Source organism: Drosophila obscura, unplaced genomic scaffold (assembly GCF_018151105.1).
Source record: "Drosophila obscura isolate BZ-5 IFL unplaced genomic scaffold, ASM1815110v1 contig_75, whole genome shotgun sequence".
Classification (NCBI taxonomy): domain Eukaryota; kingdom Metazoa; phylum Arthropoda; class Insecta; order Diptera; family Drosophilidae; genus Drosophila; species Drosophila obscura.
The window spans coordinates 2889688-2899773 of record NW_024542867.1 but is presented as its reverse complement, the minus strand read 5'-3'; positions in this window follow the sequence as shown (position 1 = coordinate 2899773).

Sequence of the window (10086 nt, the reverse complement as noted above, 5' to 3'; positions counted from 1 at the left end):
GTCCGAGCGCGTTTCGTGACGGAAGTCGACTGAGCGAAAGTAGACGCAGCCGCGAAACGAAGTTGGGCCGCCGTGGCCGTCTTCGACTCGGTCTTCGTCGCGATCTCAGGTTCGTGCTCTTCCATTGTCTCTGCCGTGTCCGCATGCGCAGCGGCAGAGGCAGAGGCACAAGCACAAGCACAAGCACAAGCATAGACAGAGGCAGAGGCAAAGAGAACACTTATGTACATAGATGACACGGGGGGACAGCTCGCATGTTCGTAAGTACTCGTGTGGGCCAGGGGTCGGGGCTGAGCATAGCCAAAACAGAGAGTGACAATTATGCGAGGGGCCCGGGGGTCATTTTATGACCACACCTCGGACAGCACTCTCAGCCGGGTCAAGACGTGCTCATCGCGCAGCCATAGGAAGTGGAGATCGGATAATCGTAATTATAATGAATGTGATTAGACACCAGCGCTCACTGCATACGATAATAATTACTAATGCACATTAAACTACCAAGATCTGGCTCAAACCAGAGACCAATGTACATACATATTTGACTCTGTCATTGAAGAAATCCAAGGCGGCAGGATTGGACGCTACATGGCAAGGGCATGTTGGGGTTCGCGGTCTACCGCCAAACACAGCTTCATGCAGTGGTGCGAAGTGGTGCGAAGTGGTGCGAAATGTGAAATTTTCTGTAAGTTTTGGGAGTTTAAGTTTTTAGCAGTTGAGTGTTGGTAAGCAATAAGATCAGATTTACAGTTTGTCATCAATTGAGCAAAATCAAAACAATGAGGTGATGGGGATCAACATGATTCGAGAGTGAATGGAAGTATAAAGTGATATACATATGTATGTATGTACAAAGCTCTTTGGCGGTGGACTTTAAGGATCAGCAGAGGAGGTCCTATCCTGACCCTGGAAGAAATCCGATTTGAATCTTTTCTAAACGTGAGTATAATACAGACTTCCACTTACTTACTAACCCCATACATATAAAACAGACTCATTACCCCAGCGACGACAGGGACGACGGTGATGGTGATGGTGGCGATGATGATGATGATGATGATGATGATGATGATGATATAATGATGATGGCGATGATGCCAGCCAAGAGCAATGGCTCTCGGTGCTGACTCTGGTTCTGTTTTTATTCCAGGCAGAGAAAAACTTATTACCGAGTAGGAACAGATCGCGAGCAAACCGAATGAATGGAAAATTGTGGGAACAATGGGGCGCAGAGCGTGAGAAATTGCTACCGCCAACGCGTCCATTTCTGGTGGTGATTCGTAGGTAGAGCAGGTCTGGGATTGTTTAGCACATAATGCCGCCATTAAGGCCGCAGCGGCCCCAGTCTCCCAAGCTATTCACCGAGAAACTCAGCTCCACACGCCGTGTAACATGCATACAAGTATGTATTGTCTGCATTCTCAAAAAGTTGCGCAGATCTTCCGCCAAATCGCCGTATTTAAGTTGACTAAGTTTCATTTTCACCCGCTGCATATTCCGCTTGGCAATTGTCTCCCATTCCATTGTAAGAATAAGCGTATGTGAGAAATTTTCCTTGGCTAAGCCTCACCTCATGCAGCTCTTCTTACCGAGTTCAAGGCGAGACTTTTGTCGTGCCCGCGTGCGGTTCAATGTCTCTCGATCCTCAGTGCGTGACTCGGCACTGCAAGCACCATTCCTGTCCCAGTCGATGGTTAATCAGCGGAAAAGCATGGCAATCATGCAACCCGAGGGGTAATTATACCTACATACATGTATGTACATAGTTGAAGGACTTAACCATTCCGCGACTAAGGCAACGTCACTGCAAATTCACCAACATGGATTGAAATGATTTGATTTGTACATTAGAGTGGAAAGAACCATATCCGACCGACAAATACTTTTTGCACGTAAATTGTTTAGAATTCGCGATACATCAACTTTTTTTTGGTTGTTTTTTTTGTTCTTGAGCATAAAATTAAAATTTTTGTAATTTATTTTTGCTCTGCTTATAGAGAAAAACGAATCTTTAAAATCTTCTGAAAAAATAACCATTTACAACCACCAGTTAATTTTTGCACCTAAATTCTTTGTAATTCACGGTCTACCAACAATTTTTTTTATTTTTAGTATAGACTATCCCAAATTTTGCCTAACTTGACCAAAAGCGAATATTTTGACTTCGATGCCTCGATAGATTCACATATGTATGTATGTATGCATGTACGTACATGTATGTATGTAGAAGTATTTACACTTATGTACATGTTTTTGTGTACATACGTATGTATGTATTTATGTATAGCTAGCAGCTAGACGATGAGGCCATTTCCGAAACATCTCAGTTTTGGCGCACTCCAAACCAGCTAAGTGGAAAGGGCCCACGTGAAACGAGATCATTAAGCGAGTTTCCACGAAATGGGAGCCATAAAAGCCTTTAAGTACAAAATTTCGCTTTAAAAATTGTCATTATAAGGGAGTCGCTTACAACACGACCGAACCGACACCGACCCAAACCCAAGCTGAACCCTACCGACCTTGAGCCGAATGAACACATTTATTCCTAGCATTGTTTCTTTCCTCTTCATATTCTATGTACCACTTGTACCACTTCCACCTAACTGACTTTCAATTTTTAGCTAGAAGATGAGAGAGAGAAGGAGAGAAGGAGTGAAGGAGAGAGAGAGAGAGAGAGAGTATGTGTGAATGAAAGGGTGAAAGAAAGACTAGCTTCGAGGTACCCTTGGCGATCGAACGTTCTATCTATAGTCATAGGGTCTAAGGCAGCTAAATGATATAGTGTCCGTTTTATATACTGCTTTCAGTCAAATATAAGGATGGTACAATCATAGACTAATTTGCGTAAAAACAGACATATGTACATAAAATACATACATACGTATACCGACTCAGCTAGTCATCCTGAATGTATCTACGTTTTGGGTTCGAAAATACTTCCGTCTGTGAGTTAAAACCACCTGGTTCAAACAATAAGACCCTCTGCAAGCGTATAAAAACTAACGAAACTATTTCCAATGTGGATTTGCCGTGTGGCTAGCTGGCATGTAACTCAATTTGTAACTGCAAAGAGTCGCCCTTCGTTGTAAACCGGAAAAGTCGTCGTGTTTACCTGATGGCCGTATCTCTTTCATGGTCTGAGTCTCATCGCTCGCTACAGGTTTCCTGGTAAGTTGCACTCACTATAAGTTAGACAAAGATAGACAGACACAAGATCGACACAAGATCTTACAAGTGGCTCGATCTGCGCATCTACCTCACTCACAATTGTCAGCAGAATGCAAATCGCTCACCCAAGTTAAAGTAAAACTACAGCCTATTTCTAAAATGTCCTTGCTGTCCATTAGAATGTGTACAGGAGCGAATACAAATGATGCATATATACATATTATTTTGTTTTATTATTAATATAATAATCTTATTTTAACATCCATATCGACATTGATCCTCGCCCCATACATACATACATACAAACATATGTACATACATATGTACCTACAAAGTACATTAAATTTGTGTAATACGTTGTGAAATTTTGACTTTGTTTCCGGTTGCCGGTTGACGGTGTCGGTGCATTTGTAAGATGCTAATTTTTATTGTTTTGGATCGATAAAGTTTGAATAAAGTCTTCATCTTTTTCAATCAATTTTCAACCGTCAATAATTCTGAAAATGCTTTTGCTTTTGGTGTGGCGGTTGCCGTGACATGTGCGACTAGTTGACGTTGGTACGATCTCCTATGGGTCGGCTAGGGCTCGTCGGATGGGGTGTCGATTCTAGCTACTCACATACCTGAGATAGGTGTTTCAAGTCAAGTCTAGGTGTTCACATGTATTGCCGCTGGGATGTCAGATGCTAAAAACTCCAACTTACCCACCCCACGATGTTTAAACTGATACATTATCGTGTTAACCCTTTCTCTTTTATATGCTCCTCTCCTAATATCCTGCTATAATTTGTTTACTTTAATTTAATCTCAAGTAAACTTCATAGAACAAACAAAAAATGGGTATACATAAATATGTATGTACATACATACATATGAACTTATCCATAAAATACAAACATAAATGATTTAACATGTTCATGGACTTAGTTATAATTTATTAATACGAGGAAATTCGTAGGAAATCATACATATAGTTACCTATGTACATACAGTTGTGTTCAATGAAATAGTAGTGCCGCACCTCATCACTTTCAAAACTCTTTTTGAGACAATTCCAGTTATCCAAATTGAACAAATGATACCTTTTTAAATAGACTGGACTGTTAGCATTAAAAAACCGAAGAAATATCCATACATTTGAGTTCCATCTTTTTGTTTTACATGACATAAGCCAAATACCCATAAAATATGCTGTTCAATGAAATAGTAGTGTTTTTTTAGAAAATTAAAAAAAACAACGAAACTTAAATAAAAACATATATTTCATGTTCTTCATGTTTCTTGAGCTTTAATATATAGTTTTTTATTAATTTGGTTTTCATTGCACCGGCCAAACATGGGTCATTAATCTCTTGCCAACGCTTCAATAGGATTTGAGCCAATAATCCATGAACCACTCGCTAAAACTTGGCTCTGGTTCACGGATTTGCAGTTGCAACAATGTATTTGGTATTCCAGCATAAGATTTCGATGAGATTTATATCCAGTTGGACAGTTGGCCATGGAAAAACGTCGATCTTTTCCGATAAAAATCATTCCTAGCGAGCTTTTCTGGGTATTTTAAGTCATTATCCTGTTAAAAGATCCTGTTAACATGAATTTTTCAACTGTAATATGAATGTAATGTATTCTAAAGTATACCTACATACACAGTTTCGCTCAAAACCACACTACACTCAAATGCCAGGCTAGAAAGTACTAGCTCATCAGAGCTGGGCCCCATAGGGCTCAGCCTAGCATGCCCAATGCTATTTTTTTCATGATTTTAAGTGGTAATTGAATTTCTGTGAATGCCAAACATATTCTTTTGAGTCTATCTTTCCATATAATACAGCTTTACTATCATTAGTCAAAAGTATTTTTGTCACTGTGACACAGGCCATTCCACATGCGTTTTTCCAAACTGAAGTCGTGCACCCATGTACTCTCAGACCCAAACGCGGAGCTTTCTGGGACTTCTTGCATTCAAATAATGTGTAATAAACCGTCTAAAAACCGTCACATCACTGACAGAGCGATTTAAAATTTTTTTCATAATTTTTGAGGATATTTAAGGCCTGGTCTTGCCTTCGACCATCGCCGACCATCCTCTAAAAACTAACTTTTTCGCATAGAAAATCGATTTTTAGTCTACTTCTTATAGTTAATTAATTAAATACAATAGTGAGAGTGCATACAACTTAGTTTTCAATCCCATTATACCTCCTGCCTTAAGTTTTTAGTCTAACTCTTAGGTCTCCTCTTCTGGACCGAGCAATGATTTCTTCAACGCCTCAAAATCAAAAGTACCGCTATGTCCAAAACTTTCTTTCATCAAATTATTCAATAACCAAATTGAGCTTACGGATGGTGACTTATTTAAAAAAATTGGCTTTGCTTTTTCATTTTTAAAAATTAATTTAACCCAGCACTACTGTTGCTGGTTCAATAAATATTCGGTTGCTGATTCGAATTCAAATTTTTAATTTCAAACGGTCACCATGCTCCTACCCTTAATATTATCAGCCTGCTATCGATGTTTCTGAGAACGAGAAAATATCGGCAATAAGTCGCGTCGCCGATCTCTAAACAGAACAGAACGAAGAGGAGAGTAAAAAAGAAGACGGCGGCACGACAACACAATTTAATAAATCATAACTGTAGTGCTTACATAAATAAATGTATTTCGAAGCATAAAGATTCTATTTGGTGTTGTTGTTAATTATTTGCCACACGGAGTGGTAACAACTACTATTTCATTGAATAGCATATTTTATGGTTATTCGGCTTATGTCATGTAAAACAAAAAGATGGAACTGAAATGTATGGATATTTCTTCGGTTTTTTAATGCTAACAGTCCAGTCTATTTAAAAAGGTATCACTTGTTCAATTTGAAAGACTAGAAATATCTCAAAAAGGGTTTTGAAAGTGATGAGGTGCGGCACTACTATTTCAGTGAACACAACTGTACATATGTACTATGTACATATATGTATATAAGACAATATATTTTAAACGTAATTATCGGAGCCGATTCACTTTGTTCATCCCCTTTTCACAAAAAAACCTATTTTATATCGACATATCGGATTTTAATGTTTTATCTGTTTTCATTTTACCACGACTCTTTTTTTTCGCTACATCTGGCTCTTTTTCACTTCTCACAAAAACACCATCCGTTCTAGGTCGTTTCCTCCGCCAGAGGGCACACACTGCACGAGGAAGAGTGTGTGAAAGATAGAGAGAGAGAGAGTGAATGAGTAGGCTCGAGATAGGGGTAACGTAGCCACTGCAAATTATTTGTTCATTCTAGCTTGAATAATGATCCGATCTGATCCAGATTCGGCAATCTGGTGGATATGGTCATTCTCTACGATATATCCTCAAAAGTTTGGATGCCACAGATTTTCGTCCTTTGTGTTGGCGGGATGAAATTCGGAAATACATTTGTAACAGTGTGATATCATAGAAGTCTGGATTCAAAATTAAGTTGCGCTAGCTTTTATAGTCTCTGAGAACTAGGCCGGTGTCCCCTGCAGATTTCTCGGTGATCAGGAATGTTTTTGTAAGTCAAGTACAAGTTGCACAATACCCGAAAAAATAGATAGTTTGAAAAATACACATTTTTATTAAAACAGTAGATGCACAAGACCATTTTTTATTTAACAATTTATAACAACGAATGCACAGACAACGAGAAGGAATGTGAAGAAAAAAACCCGCGACATTTTTGAGTGCGGACGCGCCACAAAGCTGTTCTGCAAATCCGGTTCCAAATCACGGAGATACCTTCGAAAAAACACCACAAATTAGCTCACCCGGGATAACAAGGTCACACACAGGAAGCGGCTCCACATCCAGACTGCTCCTCGGACAAATGGCAGGGGGAGGCAGGGGACCACCCTGAGTGCGCTCAGGCTTTTCCCCACAGCGCCTGTCGGCTCCCGCCGTTTCTACTTTTATTACCCGTACTTAAAAAGAGTTCAGGGGTATATTGTATTTGTGGTAAAAGGTGATGTCTGTCGGTCCGTCTGTCCGTCTTGTTGAGCGCCTAGATCTCAGAGACTATAAGAGCTAGGGCAACCAAATTTGGTTTCCAGGCTCATGTGATATCACACTGCTTCAAGTGTAGTAGAGAATGCCCATATCTACCAGATTGCCGAATCTGAATCAGATCATAATTATAGCCAAAATCAAGAAATTCATTTTCAGTTGCTTCCCCCGCCATCTACAGCAAGAGACCCGCTACTCATTCTCTTTCTCGCTCGCACACTCTGCCTCGTTAGGTACGCGGAGGAAGTGTAGAATCTAAATGGTACATGTATAATCTACATAGTAGATGTAGATAACAGATGTAGCAAAAACATGTAAAATTAATTTTTTTAATTCTAAAGTTCTAAAAATTATAAGTTCAAAAATGTATATACTGACTTAGTACGGGTATAAGTAGAGTCGTGTCCCCAGAAGCGACTCACACGTTCCTTCCCGTTCTATTTTCCGTCGGCAAGTATTTTCTTGTTTTCCACTCGAGGCAGCACAGCTGATCGACTGGTATACCAGGGCTGGACAGTGCAGGCCACAAACCAGCTGATCGACTGAAGTGTGGCAAAGGGTTTCCAGTGCCCAGAGCAGCGAGCTTCTGACAGCGACCGATTACCGATCGATAAAAATTCAAATTAATTAATATCAAATTAATTCAAATTTCTGTCCACAAGCACCTGCAAAGCAGAAAGGCCGGCTATCTGGGAGGAAAAAGGCAAAGGCCAAGGAACCGGCCGCCAGCCAACCCCTTCGCCCAGGCGGCGCCAACCGAATCGGAGCGGTATAACTCCCACCGGGGATCGCAGGAAAACCTCTGGGCGCCGAGGGAACCCAGAAGCCTACCTTTCTCTGAAGGCACAATGTTGGGTCCGGCTGCGGCAAGCCACAAGGCTAATCACCGCATAGCAAAGTGAGGATTCTGCAGCTGAATCTAAGCCACTGCGAAACGGCCCAGAAGCTACTCTGCCGGTTGGTCCGAGACGCATCAGCGGATGTTGCACTCCTCAGCGAACCGTACCGCAGAACCAGTGACCACCACTTCACGCTAGACGCAACGAAAACAGCAGCACTCTCCATAGATTTTAATGAGCGATACCTTGAACGACACGGCCCTATCACAAAAAAATAGAGACACAAGATATATTCTTTTCGCTTTTAAGTCAAATGTAAAAACCTGCCAAAAAATTCTTCAAAAAAAAGTTCTGCCATAACAAAAAAACCATAATTCTTTAAAAAATTTTAAATCCCCATATCTATCCCCATATCTAAGTCGGTTTGGATCCTTGAGGAAAAAAAAAGTTCGATTTTGTCGAGTAGTGTTATTAGCCAATGTAGATTACTTAAATTGCTTTAAATTTAGGTAGATTTCTCTTCGCTTCGATGTGTTTACGCCAAGTGAGCCTTCTATCCAGATGGACACCAAGGTATGTTACTTCGGTGGCTTGTGGAATGTTGATGTTGTTCAGATATACTGGAGTGCAAGTTAGGTTAGGTCTGGTTAGGGTAAAGGTTATATGCTTGCACTTTTGCTCATTTGCATGTATCCGCCAGTCTGCTAGCCATTTTTCCAAGGCCACGAGATGAGATGATAAGTGTTCAGTGGCCCTTCTTGGGCACTTGGAGCGACTTAATATGGCAGTATCATCAGCAAATGTCGAAGTTGTTGTCAGGCTGTTTGTCGGTAGATCTGCTGTGAATATGATATACAGTGTCGGTCCAAGCACGCTGCCTTGCGGTACACCAGCTTCGATTGGAGGATATTCAGAGAGGAAATCTTTGCATCGTACTGCGAAACTTCTTTGCTGTAGGTATGACTCCAATATTCCATGGATGTTCTGTGGAAGTAATATTTTGATTTTGTGGACTAAGCCATCTAAACAATCGCGGTCGAAAGCCTGGGCGACATCCAGAAAAACAGCGGAGCAATACTCCCGTCTTCCAAATGCATTTCGTATCTCAGAGGTTAAACGGTTTTCTTGTTCAATGGTTCCGAGTTTTTCGCGAAATCCAAATTGGTAAGTCGGGATGGCACCGTTGATGTGTAGGTGTTGCTTGATACGATTAAGGAGCAGCTTCTCAAATATCTTTGATAGGCAAGGCAGTAGGCTGATAGGTCTATATGATGATGGCTTTATGGATCATTGTGATGACTGATTTCCTCCATTCTTGAAGATAATAGCCCCATTTCATCATGCTGTTGAATACAGTAAGGTCACAGTAAGGAAATACACTGCACAGCTCGGCAATTCTGTGATCATTTTAGGGGAGATGAAATCGTGGCCCGGAGCTTACTTTTGCTTTGAGATTTGGTCTTTAATGACCCTTGTGACTTCTCCTGATTGGAATATGATGGGCGGAGTAGCTTCGGGATTGTTGGTTGGTGGGAGCACAAAGCTATTTGCTGCTGGGTATGGTTTGAAGACGTTTTCTAGATGGACGGCAAATTTATTTGCCTTCTCTTTGTTGCTGCAAAGGTGATTCACTCTCGATTGGTGGGCATACGCCTGATTTGGCTTTCCACAGTGGGAATCGTTTGCTAGTTGGGGAGAGTTTCTCCATATAGGATATTTGAGCTCGGTGTTTTTCATCTTCTAGGGCTCTGCGTAGTGGTTGGCTATTTTTAGCCGCTCTTTCGAGGCAGGTGATCTGTGTGCTTGCCACTCTCGGCGAAGCCTTCTTTTATCGCGTTTCAGCACTTCAACGTGCCTAGAAGTACGACTGCTGTTGGAAAGTTTATTAGATGCTAATATTGGTCTTGAGTGTTTTGCCGCCAGTGACATTGAGGAAACCAATGCTTCGACTGACCTATCAATGTCATCTTTACAACTGATGTTTGGGCAGCTACCAATATGAGAGCTAATGTACTTCCTGAATTTGAGCCAATCTGTTTTGCTAGA